The 15,287-nt window shown below is 42.5% G+C and overlaps 1 pseudogene; it reads left to right on the top strand.

Moving 5' to 3' along the window:
• Positions 1–957: 957 nt before the first annotated feature.
• Positions 958–1,595, top strand: LOC107144905 (annotated as a pseudogene).
• The last annotated feature ends 13,692 nt before the right edge of the window (positions 1,596–15,287 follow it).

Raw genomic sequence — 15,287 nt, forward strand, 5'->3', positions numbered from 1 at the left:
TCATCCATGTGCTCCTGCCATGATGCTGTCACCATGAGGTGATGTAGCCAGCAAGTCCTTGTCAGATTCAGCACCATACCCTTTGGATTTTTCAGCTAACAAAACTGTGAGCACAATAATCGTCTTTTCTTTATAAGTTACACAACTTCAGGTATTTTGTTATAGTTACAGAATATGAATTAATAAAACAAGAATTGTCAAATCCAAAAAAAGTCCATAGTTTAGGTAATAGTACTAGATCATTGTCAGTTTTATAGTTTTGACAAATACACTATAGTTACATAAGATGTTGGAAAGCTGAGTAATGGGTACTGGGGATTGAACCCATGGGTCTCCTGCATTCCAGGCAAGTGTCCTGTCACTGAGCTACATCCCTGACTCTTTTTATTTTATTGTGAGACAGGGTCTTGGGGCTGGAGCTATATCTTGTGGTACAGCATTTGCCTAGCATGTACAAGGCCCTGGGTTTGATCCCCAGCACTTTAAAAAAAAAAAATTCACTGCTCTGCCTTTTGGCTAAGACCAAGTGGAGACAGGGTCTTGCTAACTTGCCCAGGTTGCCATCTTCCTGCCTCAGCCTCCTGAGTAGCAGGGATCACAGTCATATGCCACCATACCCGGTTTACAGGAACTTTCTATTGTATTTAAATATTTAAAAAGATGGAATCGTGGCTCAGTGGTAGAGCACTTGCCTAGCATGGTCAGGCACTGGGTTCAATTCTCAGCACTGCATATAAACAAAATAAAGGTCCATCAACAATTAAAAATTTTTTAAAATAAATATTTTAAAAGCTTGCAATTTTGAGTAGCAAGAGCAACCGTTACAGGAGCCGGAGCTGCCTATTAAGCTCAATCAAGATGACAACCTTGGGCTGGGGCTGTGGCTCAAGTGGTAGCGCGCTCGCCTGTCATGCGTGTGGCCCGGGTTCGATCCTCAGCACCACATACAAACAAAGATGTTGTGTCCGCCGAGAACTAAAAAAATAAATAAATATTTTTAAAAAAAAGTAAAAAAAAAAAAGATGACAACCTTCCCAAAGCATCAAGACTTCGTGGCAGAGCCTATGGGGGAAAAGCCAGTGGGGAGCCTGGCTGGGATTGGTGAAGTCCTGGGCAAGAAGCTGGAGGAAAGGGGCTTTGACAAGGCATAGTCGTCCTCGGTCAGTTTCTGATGCTAAAGAAAGATGAAGACCTCTTCCAGAATGGCTGAAGGACACATGGTGCCAATGCCAAGCAGTCCCGGGACTGCCTTGGGTGCCTTTGAGAATGGTGTGATGCCTTCTTGTGAGGTTCTCTGGGGAGCCCTCAATCCCTAGCCCCATTATCAAGTCTCCAGAGTCTACAGCTGAGTGGGGGCTCCTTGTCCTCTGTAAAGGAAGAGATTGCTGTTGTCATACTCCAGGGTCTTTGGAGTTCTCTCCCCTCACCATTTCAATCTTTTTGGAATTTTTGCTCTTGCATGCAACTCCCTTTCTCTTTCCCCTGCCAGTTCCATGGAAACCATTAACCAGCTTTTCCGATTAGATTCCTGGCCCCTTCCTTCACCCCCACCTTCACCTCTGGTCTGTTTGATGCCATTTGGCACTTTTTTTGGATAACAGCCACTGTCCTTGTAAAGGTTTTTAGATCAATAAAGGTAGTGGCCTTCAAAAAAAAAAAAGTTTGCAATTTTATTATAAATGTAAAATAGTCCCAAATAAAAAGTTCTTAACAATAAGGTACATATGAGCAACATAGTAGTTCTTCAATACATGATAGAATCCTGTCCTTCCTTTCAGGCTGACAGAAATTGTGAGGTGTCTCTGTTACAGCTTCTATGTGAGCCATGCCCCCTTACCACAAACAGGGGTTAGCGTGTGAACTTCCCAGGCTGTGATATTGGATTAGGAAGAAGCACTGTTTTGTTTAGTGGAAAAGGTAACTATTTTCTTGTCTGATAACTCAGCATTGGGTATTTCCTTCACATAGAAAGGAAGTGTCTGAGTCTGTTTTCTGTTACTGTAACAGAATATCTCTGACTGTAATTTATAAAGAAAAGAGGTTTATTTTTGCTCACAGCTCCCAAAAGTGGAAAGTCCATGATTGGGTAGCTACATCCAGTGAGGGCTTTCTTGTTGGTGGGACTCTGCAGAGTCTGGAGGCAGCGCAGAATGTCACATGGCAAAAGAAAGAGCCAAATTGCCTCTTATACCAGAAGCACTTGGAGATAGCCCATTAATCCATGAATAGGTTAATCCATGCAAGAGGGCAAAGGTCCCACCTCTGAATACCTCACAAGGGCATTACATTTCAATGTGAGTTTTGGTGAGGAGGAAGATGTTTGTCCTTAATGACTATTCCCTAGGATCTACTCCCTCATAGGGGCCTCCCTCACTACCCATTCTAAAATAGTTCCCCAGAACCCACACAATCACCTTGGTTTTTTTCCTTTCCCTCTCTCCCTCCAACCCTCCATCACATCCTCTCTCTCTCTCTTTCTTTCCAATACTGGGGCGATTGGACCCAGGGGTGCTCTATCACTAAGCAACATCCCCCAGCCCTTTCTAGTTTTTATTTGAGACAGGTTCTCACTAAATTGCTGAGGCTGGCCTCAAATTTGTGATCCTCCTGCCTCAACCTCCCAAGTAGCTGGGATTGTAGACGTGAGCCCACGGTGTCTGGTCATAATCACCTTGTTTTATTGCCCTTACAGTTACTACCACTGACTTAAATCTTCTTTATCCTCTCTTCCCTACCTCCATCCCAGTTGGCTATCAACCCCATTCCCAGTTCAGGGCCTAGATATCTTGTTCACTGCTGTGTCCCCAGTGCCTGTGCCCAGTAAACACTTCCTTGTGATGAACTGAGTTGATGTTGCCCTGGTGGCATGTTCCAGCTCCCATCTCTGCTGTTCTTGATTAGGCCTCCTCTGCTCCAAAAGATGTTATTCAGTTTTCCCATCCTTCCCTGAAGATCTGGCTCCACGCCTCAGCCTACTCCTGGGCTCTACCTTCCTGTTCACTATTTGTCCTTTCTACCTGTCTCCCTGTCTGCCACCAGCTGCCATGCTCTCTGCCAGCCTTTATTCTGCCTCATTTAAGCTCATTTGTACTAGTTCCCTTTTTAGGAGCAACCCCTGAAGCGCTGCACCTGTTCTGGGTGGCTCGGGTTCCCTTTTCCTAATTAGTACACTCAGCAGAGTAAAGGTGCTCCCCAAATGGCTACCTCCTTCCCTTTGGAAACTCGCTGGAGCCGAGCCCAGCTCACAGGCCCAGTGGCAGCTATTTCTTGGCAAGCCCCTTTACCATCACAGGAGGATGCCTAGAGCAACTCAGAGACGCTCAACTCCTATAGGGCAAAAAGTCAGAGGAACACACTGTGAAAATTCTGTATTTTAAGGGGTTATAAAGCCCAAGTGCTTGTTGTCATTTGGATATGGTCTGGATGTGATTTGGCCCCCAAAGGTTCATGTGTTGGGAGATGGCCCCTAGTGTGGCAGTGCTGGAGGGTGGAGAGACCTCTAAGAGGCAGGGCCTTAGATTGCAAGACTGGCCCCTCTTCATTCTTTGGCTTCCTGCTCTCACTGTGTGATTTCTCCCTCCCTCCCTCCCACCATGTGGTGATGCAGGCAGTGGGGCTCCTTGCAGAGATGACTCAGTGTCCTTTAGACTTTAGGCCTCCAAAACTGTGAGCCAAATATACCTCTTTTCTTTTTAAGTATCCAGCCTCAGGTATTTCATTATAGCAATGCAAAACTGACAATACAGTGCTTTGGGGCTGACCTACCTTCCCAGGTGACTTGTCTTTCTTCTTGCTGTGACCCACCCTGTCCTCATTACAGGCAGAGCTTTAGACCTCAGTCTTGGAGGCTACAACCCAGGAGAGGGTCTGATGGGTTCTCTTGAAATTTGAATGAGAAAGAGATTTAGGAACATTTTTTTCACTCTTATAGTTCAAAATCAGAAGGCAGCATTAAGATAAAATTGCCCAACTGGAACAATCGCCTAGAACCTCACCCAGGATGGAAGACACACTTTGCCAACAGACTCAACACACATCATCACATCCACCTTTCACTTTCTGCTGCTGCAGGAGCACATCATTAAATCATCCTGCTTTTCATAAAATTGAAGCCAAGGTAGAAATAGAGGAGTGAGGAACTAACTGAAGGGTCAGTGAGAATTATTTAGGGAGGGGAGAGATTCCTGGAGCTAGCTGGTCAGCTAAAGTTGTAGAACTGGGACTTTTGAATTCAGCTGTGTCAATCCCACCTCCACCAATAACTCACCATGCAACCTCTAAAGCAAGTCACTAAATATCTCTGATCCTTGCTTTCCCCATCTGTAAAGTAGAACTATTAATGCTTGTGTAAGTATCTGATACAGTGTATGGCACCTTACACCAGAGTACCCAATAAGGGTAGCTTTTATTACCACCGAAAGACTAAAACAATGAATGAAACCATATTTCTCCTGCTTCAGAGAGTCACATTACCTCATCATGCCAACAATTCTAATTTAAAAGTCTACTTGAGCTTGCTGGGGACTTTGAGGGACTTGAAATTCTGTCTTGCAAAGAGATGCAAGCCATTCCCACAGTAACAGCTATTAAGGGTAATCACTCATGAGGAAATAAAAGTCATAGATGAAAAGACAGATAACAGACAAAGCAAGTCCACAGTTTAGAACTGAAATTAATAGAAGCAAACTGGAAAATATATTTAAAAGAATAAATATATTCTAATGATGAGTCCAGGCACAGTGGCACATGCTTGTGATCCCAATGGCTTAGGAGGCTGAAGCAGGAAGATTCTGAGTTCAGAGGCAGCCTCAGCAACTTACTGAGTCCCTAAGTAACTTAGTGAGACCCTGACTGAAAATAAAAAAATAAAAAGGGCTGGGGATGTGGCTCAGTGGTTAAGTGTCCTTGGATTCAATCCCTGGTACCAAAAAAAAAAAAAAAAGAAAAGAAAAAAAAAAAAAAAAAAAAAAAAAAAAAAGATGAGTTTGTAGGAAAAAAACAAGAAAAATATTAAAAATGATAGCAGTTTGACAAAGATGCTGTTAATTTAATGGCAAATGTAGTCTTATAAATAAATGGTGCTGGGATAATTGGATGCAAAAAAGCTAGACTGTTATCTCAAAAGTTTAATTTAAAATCTATCATAGGCCTAAATGTAAGAGCTAAACTATAAACTTTTAGAAGGAAATGCAGGTGATAATCTTCATGACCTTGATTAGGCAAAGAGTTCTTAGATATGACATCAAAAACATGATCCATAAAGGGAAAAGATGATAAATTTGACTTCCTCAAAATAACTTTTGCACTTCAAAAGAGACTGTTAAGATGGAAAAATAAATCATACGCTGGGAGAGAATATTTGTATATCATTTGACAAAAGACTCATATTCAGAATAAAGAACTCTTACAACTCAATCAGAAGACAACCCAATTTAAAAATGGGCAATCATCTTTTTGTTGTTGTGACAAAATACCCAAGAAAAACAACTTAGAGGAGGAAAGATTTATTGTGGCTCACTGTAAGGTCAAGTGGCACAGTCTAAGGTCAACTGGCTCCATTTCTTTGGGCCTGAAGTGAGGCAGAATATCACAGCAGAAGGGTACAGTGGAGGAGTGCTGCTTCACTTATGGTGGCCAGAAAGCTGTGGGTGGGGGAGCAGGAGAGGGAGGGAGGGAGAGAGGGAGAGAAAGAGAGGGAGAGAGAGGGAAAAGGAAGAGGTTTTGGGAAGATGAACCCTTTCAGGGCATGCACCCAGTGACCTACCTCCTGTAGCCACACGTCACCTGCCCACACTTACCACCTCAGTCCTTTTAAACTAGGATGGACTGATTAGGTTGCAGCTCTCACGATCCCATCATTTTACCTCGGAACATTCCTGCATTAACACAGGAGCTTTGGGGGGATACCTTATATCTAAATCATAATACCCTTCCAAGGCATGCCCCCAGTGACCTACTCACCCCAACTAGGTCCCACCTCCTACAGTTTCCACCACCTTTAACAATGCCATCAAATTATGAATCCATCAGTGGATTTAATCCTGATGAGATCAGAGCCCTAATGATCCAATCACTTTCCAAAAGCCCTACCTCTGGACTTCACTGTATTCAGGACCACGCTTTCAACACGTGAGTTTTGGGGGAACGTTCTAGACCCAAACTATATGAAGCTGTAACCAATTGACTGATTGACTACGCTGTAGCCAACTAAGTTGTTTTCAATGCCTCACTTCTGTTTTCTGGGAATGCTTTCCTATCACCTGGTTGTATGCAGATCTCATGATCTGCTCTAGTTCTGGGAGTTGGCCAATTTGTGAATCATTTTTGTTTTGTTCTTCTCAAACAAAATCTACTCGATTTAACTGATTTTTCAGCACTAAAAGTTCCCTTTTGCTCTCTGTGCATCATCCTTCCTGCTGCAGGGGGTTACATATGCCTCAACCAGAACTTCTTTGACTCTCCCTCTTTCCCTGCATATCTGCTGTTCTCCTTCAGATGTCCACCCCAAGTGTTGCTTCCTCAAGAAACCTTATCCAGATCCCCTTACTAGACCCCTACCCCAACTGCCCCAGAATCACTGCTTGCCAACACTTGTTACTGTTACAGTCTTACAGCTGTTTATATATATACATATATATATATATATTTATATCTGACTGTAGGCTTGGAGATGACAAGAGATTGTGCCGGTACTGGCTTACCGCTGTCTCCCCAATGTCTGGCACTAGTAAATATTTGTACGTAAATCTCTTAGGAGGCCTCCACTTAAAATAGCAATTCACTCTCCACGCCAAAGGAAAGAGGGACTGATTTATGGAAGGTTAATCTGCTCCAAGCAGGTGTCTTTCATTGTCAACTGATATGTCTATTTTCTAGAATACCATGAGCCTTTCTAGTAGAGAGACGATAAAACCAGAGATTATCGCAGTGATATAAATCTCTCCAAGGACTGGAAACTAAGACCTGGACATAGGGCAGCCAGGGCTCAAGGCAGACCCTGAGCTCAGAGTCGACCAGCATCCAGGAGACCTAGTCTAGTCCTGGCCCTACCAATATCTAATTGAATGGCCTCAGGCAAGTGTTTAGCTTCTCAGGATCTCTGGTTCCTTATCTGTACAGAAGCCACTGAACAAGATTCGTGCTGTGACTGCTAATCTGTTCCTACTGCTGTTTCCTCTTGAGTAACAGCCGTTCTTTGGGTCAATTCCTCTCTTCCTTTTCTTTTTCTTTTTCTTTTTTTGAAGGGGGCATAGTGGGGATTGAACTCAGGGGCACTTGACCACTGAGCCACATCCCCAGCCCTATTTTGTATTGTATTTAGAGACAGGGTCTCACTGAGTTGCTTAGTGCCTTACTGTTGCTGAGGCTGGCTTTGAACTCGCAATCCTCCTGTCTCAGCCTCCCAAGACACTGGGATTAGAGGCGTGCACCATCGTGCCCAGCTCCTCTCCCCTTCTTTATAACTAAGGTCAACCACTGATCATTTAAGTTATTCATCCATACAAATGATACTTGGGGCTAGGGGACAGGGACTTAATGATTCCTAATATCTGCAACAGCTATAAAGATGCAATAATCTATACAATCTCACATGACCTGGCCAATTCTTGACATTCGCATTTCAATTCAAAATGTCACTTCTTTAAAACTATTTCTGAACATCTTAAAATATTCCTCTCTTCCACCCACTTTCTCAGTTTCATTCTATGTCATTTGCCTACAACTCTCTGCAGACATCTTGTTTTTATTTTTCTTTTCCTCTGCCTGGTTTCCCACGCTAGTGTGAGTCCCATGGGAGCTGGTTTTGTGGTCTAGCATATAGATTCTTCCAGAGAAGGTCCCAAGTGTGCTTAAAAAATGTGGATTCTGACTGTTCTGTGATTATGTCATATTTATTGACAGAATGAGGGGGGGCTTTTTGGATACATTTTTTGAAATTAATGTTTCCATGAATTAATTTCACCCTTCCACACATTTATGAATGACAAGGCTCACCAATCATACAAAGAATCTCCAAGGTGTATGATAAAAAGAGAAGAATCCCTGTTCAAAAAGTCTTAAAATGTACCTTTGCAGATTATCCAACTATAATTGAGATATGTAGATATCTCTTACTGGGTGGGTTCTAACATACACTACAGGTTTTTGGATCTTGAGTGGATTTCTTAATTTCCATCCTGAATTTCCTTATCTCAAAAATGAGAATAAGGTGCTGGGGGTATAGTTCAGTAGGATAGCACTTGCCTAGCATGCATGAGGCCCTGGGTTTCATCCCCAGAACCTCAAAAAATTCAAATTATAGCGCTTTTCAGCTTTTCTTTGAAGACTATAAACACTGCCTAAATCACCCATCTCTATCTTAATATTTGGTATGTGGTAATTCTCAATAGACAGAAATTATAATTATGATTAGTCTATTTATGTGCAAAAACCCCACTATTTTGTCTAGTTTAATATATAACACCATGAGCTAAATATATTAAATAATTGATGTTATTTAATCTTATTTTCTTCCTTCATGAATTAAACATTATTGGAAAAACTGAGACTTAAGTTAAACGGCTTAAATCATTTACCCAGATACTAAATGGCAGAGATTGAAATTGAACGTTGTCTATTTGATTGAAGACCCAGTTTTCCTACCACTGTTCTGAAGCCATTTTCTTCTGGCATTTCTTTTGCGTTTGGAGTTTAAGGATGGACAGAGAAGAGGTGTGGGGATGTAGCTCAGGGGTGGAGCACTTGCCTAGCTTGCATGAAGCCCTGGGCATGATATCCAGTAGCACAAACAACACGAGAAGAGTGGATAGAGGAGAAACCTGCATCAGGTCAAGTTGAATTCCAGGTAAGAAGAAAAAGCAGAGCCCCCATGTTTTTGTCTAAGTGTTAGAGCCTCTTTTCATTTCAAAGGCCTTCAAAGGCCATTATAACTGCAACTAGCCTTAGTACAGATTTAAAATAGCAGGTGGTCATTACTTATCCTCAGTAATAAGCAAAGGCACTTCAGTAATTAGGTCAGCATGTAAAGATGAATTACCAAAAGAAGGGATTTCCATGAGGTTCTCTCACTTCCAGGAATTCTTCACCTAACTGGAGATCCACTAGCATTGACCTTGCCCAGAGGACTCCAAGCCCACCCCTGTGAAGCCACTTTTTGTAATCTGTTGGTGATGTTGGCTTTCCTTATGGATAGAGACCAGTGATTCTCAACTGGGGGATTTGTTCCCCTAAGCACACTTGGCAATGTCTGAACACATTTTTGGTTTCAAAACTGAGGGGATGCTACTGCCATCTAGTGGTATATGCCAGGGATGCAGCTAAGCATCCTATAATGCACAGCACAGTCTCTACAATCGCCCATTCTGAGATGTTGGTAGTATTGACGTTGAGAAATTCTGGTGTAGACCTCTGTTCACTAGTTGTGTAACTTTGAGCAAGTTACTTTCCCTCTCTGATGTTAAGTTTCATTGTCTACAGAGTTATAGAACATGATGTACCTTGCACAGATACTAAGTGCTCAAACTTAATTAGTCCTCTGTATCTGTGTGCTCTTCATCTGTGGACTCAACAAATTATGGATCAAAAATATTTGGAAAAAATTGCATCTGTACTGACCATGTACAGACTTTTCTTTGTCATTATTCCCTAAACAGCAGAGTAGATCAAGTATTTATATAGCACATACTTGTAATGCAATATGGCCCAATCTCCCCAATTTCCTGAGAACCAATATTCCTCCACCCCAGCTTCCTCATACTGATAATGGAAACTGAAAGGCTGCACCTGGCCCAGGAAGGCACCAAGGAAACTGGAATTGTAAGGTATTTATGTTACAATTAGTAACATAAATCAGCACAGTCTAGCTAAATCTACAAATGCATATTTCCTGGCTTTTGTTTCTATTAATTGTAACTGCTTCTATAGGACCAGCAGAGAGATTAGCTGATTTTCCCTGATTTGGGCCAAATTGTAATTAAATTCATTTTTCTTTTTACATGGTTTATTTCTTACATGGGCAGGTGACCAAATCTAGTTAGCCAGGATCTAGGCAGGTTTCTTGGCTTGGCTGCCAGTAACAATAGGGATTTTGAATAATCTACAGATAATTTGGAGTGTGCAGGAGGTGTTTGTAGGTAACATGAAGTACTAAGCCATTTTATATAAGGGACTTGAACAGTGTTTGCTTTGGGATCTGCAGGGAGGTCTGGAACCAATCCCCCACAGATTCCAAGGGATATTTAGCTTTTGGCATGCTTTGGGTGGAGGGAGCTTGCTCCTGAATAGTAAGAAGGCATTTTTTTTTTGAGATGTCTTTTTTGTCATTGTTGTTTTCATCCCCAACTTTCACTAGTTGAGGTATCATCACAGTTTTTGAGAATTAAAGTATGTTGACACTTCTTTTTTCTCACCCAGAAGAGCTCAGAGCCAAACACTCTCACACTGCTTCTTAAAGACTTATGCAATTTGGGTGAGCTAAGCACAAAAGGAAGACATTGCTAAGTTTGATCTAGATGACAGATAAATTCTGAGATTAGATCAAAAGGTGTTTCTGGTTTTTAGGTCTAAATTCAGGCCTCTATCTTTAGCAGGTTTTTCTCATACATTCTCATGAGTAATAACAATAACTATCACGTTTCACTTACTAGGTATATTAGCTTTGCATCACTGTGACAAAATACCTGAGAAAAATCAACTCAAAGGAGTAAAGATTTATTTTGGCTAATGGTTTCAGAGTCACTTGGCCCCATCACTTTGGGCCTATTGCAAGGCAGTACATCATGGCAGGACCCCATGGCAGAGGAAACTGCTCACCTTACAGTGTTTGGGAAGCAAAGAGAGAGAAAGGAAGGCCCTAGGGTCCCAATAGCTTTTTTAAGGGCATGCCCCCAATGACCTAACTTCCTTCCATTAAGCCCCACCTCCTAAAAGTTCAACAACTTCCCAATAGTTCCACAGGTTGGCAACCAAACCTTTAGCATATGTGCTTTTAGGGGACATTTAAGAGCTAAATCCTAACAATAGCCCCCTGTACCCCAAAGGCCCATGTCCATTTCACAAAATGCATTTAGTCCATCTCCAAGAGGTTCCAAAGTCTTAACAGTGTCATCATTGCTCAAAATTTCAAGTTCAGATACTCCTCTGAGACTCAGGCAAACTCAGATGTGATTCTCTGTAAAAAAAAAAAAAAAAAGAACAAATTACATATATCCAAGATACAATGGAACTGGGTAAACATTCCCCTTCCCAAAGGAAGGAATAGGGAAATAAAGAGAGATCAAGAGCAACATAGAAGCAGGAATCAAAGAAACACAGAAATCTGGGGATGCAAACATTAAACCCTCTAGCTCCGTGTCTGGCACACATGGCATGAGCTCTGAAGTGTAACAGAGTTCACTTCATGTTTTGAAGTCAAAACCTCGCTGCTTGGCCACTAGTGACTTGTGAAACCGACATTATTTTCTCTTCCTCTTCCCCTTCTTCCTTTCCTAATCATGGGGGAAGCAAGACCATCATTCTTCCTGCCCTAAACCAAGTTATGTGTGATCACATTCACTGCTGAGAATAATAAAGGAACCCCAGGGGGAGGGAAGAGTAGAAGTTCAGTAGACAAAGGGGAATGAAGGGAAGGGAGGGGTGAAAACAGGAAAGACAGTGGAATGAATCAGTAACCTTCCTGTGTTCACATATGAACACTCGACTAGCGTAACTCCACATCGTGAGAACCACAAGAATGGGAAGTTAGACTCCATGTACGTATGATATGTCAAAATACACCCTACTGGCATGTTTATCTAAAAAGAACAACAACAGAGAAAAGAATAAAGAAATCCCAGACCTGGAAACTGGAACAACAGATTTCTCAAGTACATAAGTTGAACATTAATTAGATCTACTGATAATGATACTTGAAAAACAGCCCTTGTATCCACTTTTTAAAGTTCTCTGTTCCTCTTGGCAGTGAGAATGGCAGCTTCTGTGATGTCAGTCTCCTCCCTTCCTATCTACTAGCAATATAATTAAGGTTTTTCTCAAGCCCTGTTCTTGTTATTGGATTGGCAACAGGAATAAGGACCAAGCTTTAGTATCAAAAGGGCTTGGTCAGCTGGGCACAGTGGTGCTCGCTTGTAATCCCAACAGCTCCGGAGGCTGAGGTGGGAGGTTTGCAAGTTCAAAGCCAGTCTCAGCATAAGTGAGGTGTTAGGCAACTCAGTGAGACCCTGTCTCTAAATAAAATACAAAATAGGGCTGGGGATGGGGCTCAGAGGTAGAATGCCCTTGAGTTCAATCCCTGGCACCCCCTCTCCCCAAAAAAAGACTTGGGCAGACCTGCCTTTATAGCCTTGCTGGTTGCGGCGTACACGGCCCCTCTCTTGGACTGGCTCCGCTCACTGCCTGCAGCTTCCCCTGGCAGGCATTCTCTGTTTCTGGCACCCTCCACTTCACTCTCACAGCTTCACATCTCACCCTGTCAGGAACAGCTTACAGGGAATCTAACTCTGTCACACACTAGCTTCCCGGGCTTTCCTTTGAAATATTGATGGGAGCCTCTGTGACCCCATAACTCTTGCATGCTCTGTGCCCTCAAAACCATGCCAAGGTCTGCTGCCTGCAGGAGCTGTACCTAGGACTTTTTTTTAACCATGACTGCAGCAGCCTCTCAGAACCCTAATGACTGAACTTGGGGAAACAAATTCCAGGGAAACAATTCCCTAGGCAGCGCTGTGCAAGCAGGCACCCCCACGCATACACACACTGTCTTCTCAAAGGAAAGTCCTTGAAAAGAATTTATATTTTTATACCTATGAACCTACAATTGGTGGAATCTAGCCAATTCTTTAGATGTCCTCAAGGTATCTCTCCTGGTGAAAAGTACTTGGCTTCTTTCTAACCGTGTTAATCTCTTAAGCAACTACATGCTCCTTGGCGGACCTTTATACAGTGTCCTATTCTGGTCAAACCATAAGTTTTATGAGCTTTTCTGCTCTGCTTTTTACTCTTGATTCTTGTTGTATTTCTGGATTAAAGCACCCATCAATACCTGCTAGGGTTTGGAAATGAGGAATCCCCTCAAAGCTCCTGTAATAATGCAGGAATGTTTGTAGATTGAATTATTAGATCATGAGAGCTGTAACCTAATAAGTCCATACTGGTTAGAATGGACTGACTGGGTGGTAAGTATAGGCAGATGGGGTGTGACTGGAGGAGGTGAGTCACTGGAGACATCCCTTGGAAAGGTGCTTCTTCCCTGTGGACCCTTCTCCCATTCCTCTGTCTCTTTGCTTCCTAACCCCACCATGATCTGAGCAGCTTTCCTCTGCTGGGTCCTCCGCCATGATTAGCTGCTTTACCTTAGTCCCAGATCAATGGAGTCAGCCATCTATGGACTAAGACCTCTGAAACTACGTGCCCCCGATAAATGTTCCATTCTCTAAGTTGTTCTTGTCAGGTATTTTAGTCACAGTAATGAAAAACTTAAACAATAACCATGCCACTGCCTGAATGTTATACTGCCATGAAATTTTTTCTGCCAGATTCATTAGTCCATCATCTTTAAACATATCCTCTCACAAAGTCTCAGGGCACAGACAAAATGTAAACAAGTTCTTTGCCCAAATATAACGTGAGCAGCCTCTAGGCCAATTCCCAATAGAGTATTCATTTCCATTTGAAATCTCATGAGCACAATCTTTACTGTCTGTTCCTATCAGCCGTCTGGTCTTCTGATCCCCAATCAGAATTGCCCATTAAGCTCCACTTACAGCATTCAAATATTTCTCTAGCTTGTGGTTATGGTTTGGATTTGTTTTTTTTTTTTTACAAGTGATTGAACCCAGGGGCACTTAATCACCGAGCCATACTCCCAGCCCTTTTTTTGAAAATATATATTTTATTTTGAGACAAGGTCTTGCTAAGTTGCTCAGGGCTTTGCTAAATTGCTGAGGCTGGCCTCAAACTTGCCATCCTCCTGCCCCAGCCTCCTGAGCCACTGGGATTACAGGTGTGTGCCACCACACCTGGCTTATGGTTTGGATTTTAAGAGCTCATGTGTTGAGACTTTTGTCCCCATTGCATCAGAGGTGGGGCTTTGGGAAGATAATTGAATCATGAGGGTTTTGATCTCATTAATGGGCTAATTAATTTATAGATTCATAACCTACAGGCTATTGGGAGATGGTGGAAACTTTAGGATAAGGAACCTAGTTGGAGGAATTAGGTGCATGCCCTTGGAGGGTGCATTTTGTCCCTTGTTTCTGTCTCTGTCTCTGTCTCTGTTTCTTGGCTGCCATGAGGTGAACATCCTTGCTCCACCTCATGCTCTCCACCATGATGTTCTGCCTTGCCAGTGGCCCAAAGTGATGGGGCCAAGTGACCATGAACTAAAACCTCTGGAACCATGAGCCAAAGAAGTCTTTTCTCCTTTTAAGTTGTTTTGTTCAGGTATTTTATCATAGCAATAGGAAGATGACTGACACACTTTATTCTCCAAAATTTTCCATATTCCTCCTGCAAACCAATTCCAGGGTCCTCTATATCATCAGGTATAGTCACAACAATGGCCCCATTTCTCAGTACCAGTTTTCTAGGCATTTATCAATCCAATCAATGTACAACCATGACTAACCACCACACTGGGTGCAAAGAAAACATCCCTTTTGCACATGGGGAAACTGGTTCAGAGAGGCCAAGTTCTTTGTCCAAGGTCCCTAGCAATAGTAAGTGGTTCCATGCTGGGATTCCAACCCAGGCAGCCTACACTTACTCTCTGGTTGTATGTTATGTGTCTTTGCCAAAGACTTAGGCCCCAACTCACAGAGCTGGGGGACTTTCTCCCTCTAACAGGGCCCTATGTTGGCATTGTTCCCTCTTTTATAGACTTTCTCACTTTAGCTTTCCTTTTTACACCTGACGTCTTACAGACTATCTTCCTTCCCAGAGAAGACACTTGACGGGATTGAGTATGTTCCAGTAGGAGAAATTCTAGGGGATAGGTCTGAAGTGAGTCTCAGTTTTAGAGCACTTTCCTAGCATGTATGAGGCCCTGGTTGATCCCCAGCAACATGTGCACACACACACTGAGGCAAAAAAGAATAAAACTCTAGGGAAAGTTTATCTTCTGAAATAAATGAAAAAAAAAAAAAAGACATTTGAAGTAAATTGGTCAAAATTAATTGTACGTACAAAGCCTTGGAATCCAGGCTTCCCCATGCCAAGTTCAACTAACTGTAGAGCGTACCAGGTGACAGAATGACAGCCTGTGCCAGAAGAAAAATGTCTCCTCTTGCTTT

This window comes from Marmota marmota, unplaced genomic scaffold (genome assembly GCF_001458135.2).
Source record: "Marmota marmota marmota unplaced genomic scaffold, marMar, whole genome shotgun sequence".
Taxonomy (NCBI): Eukaryota; Metazoa; Chordata; class Mammalia; order Rodentia; family Sciuridae; genus Marmota; species Marmota marmota.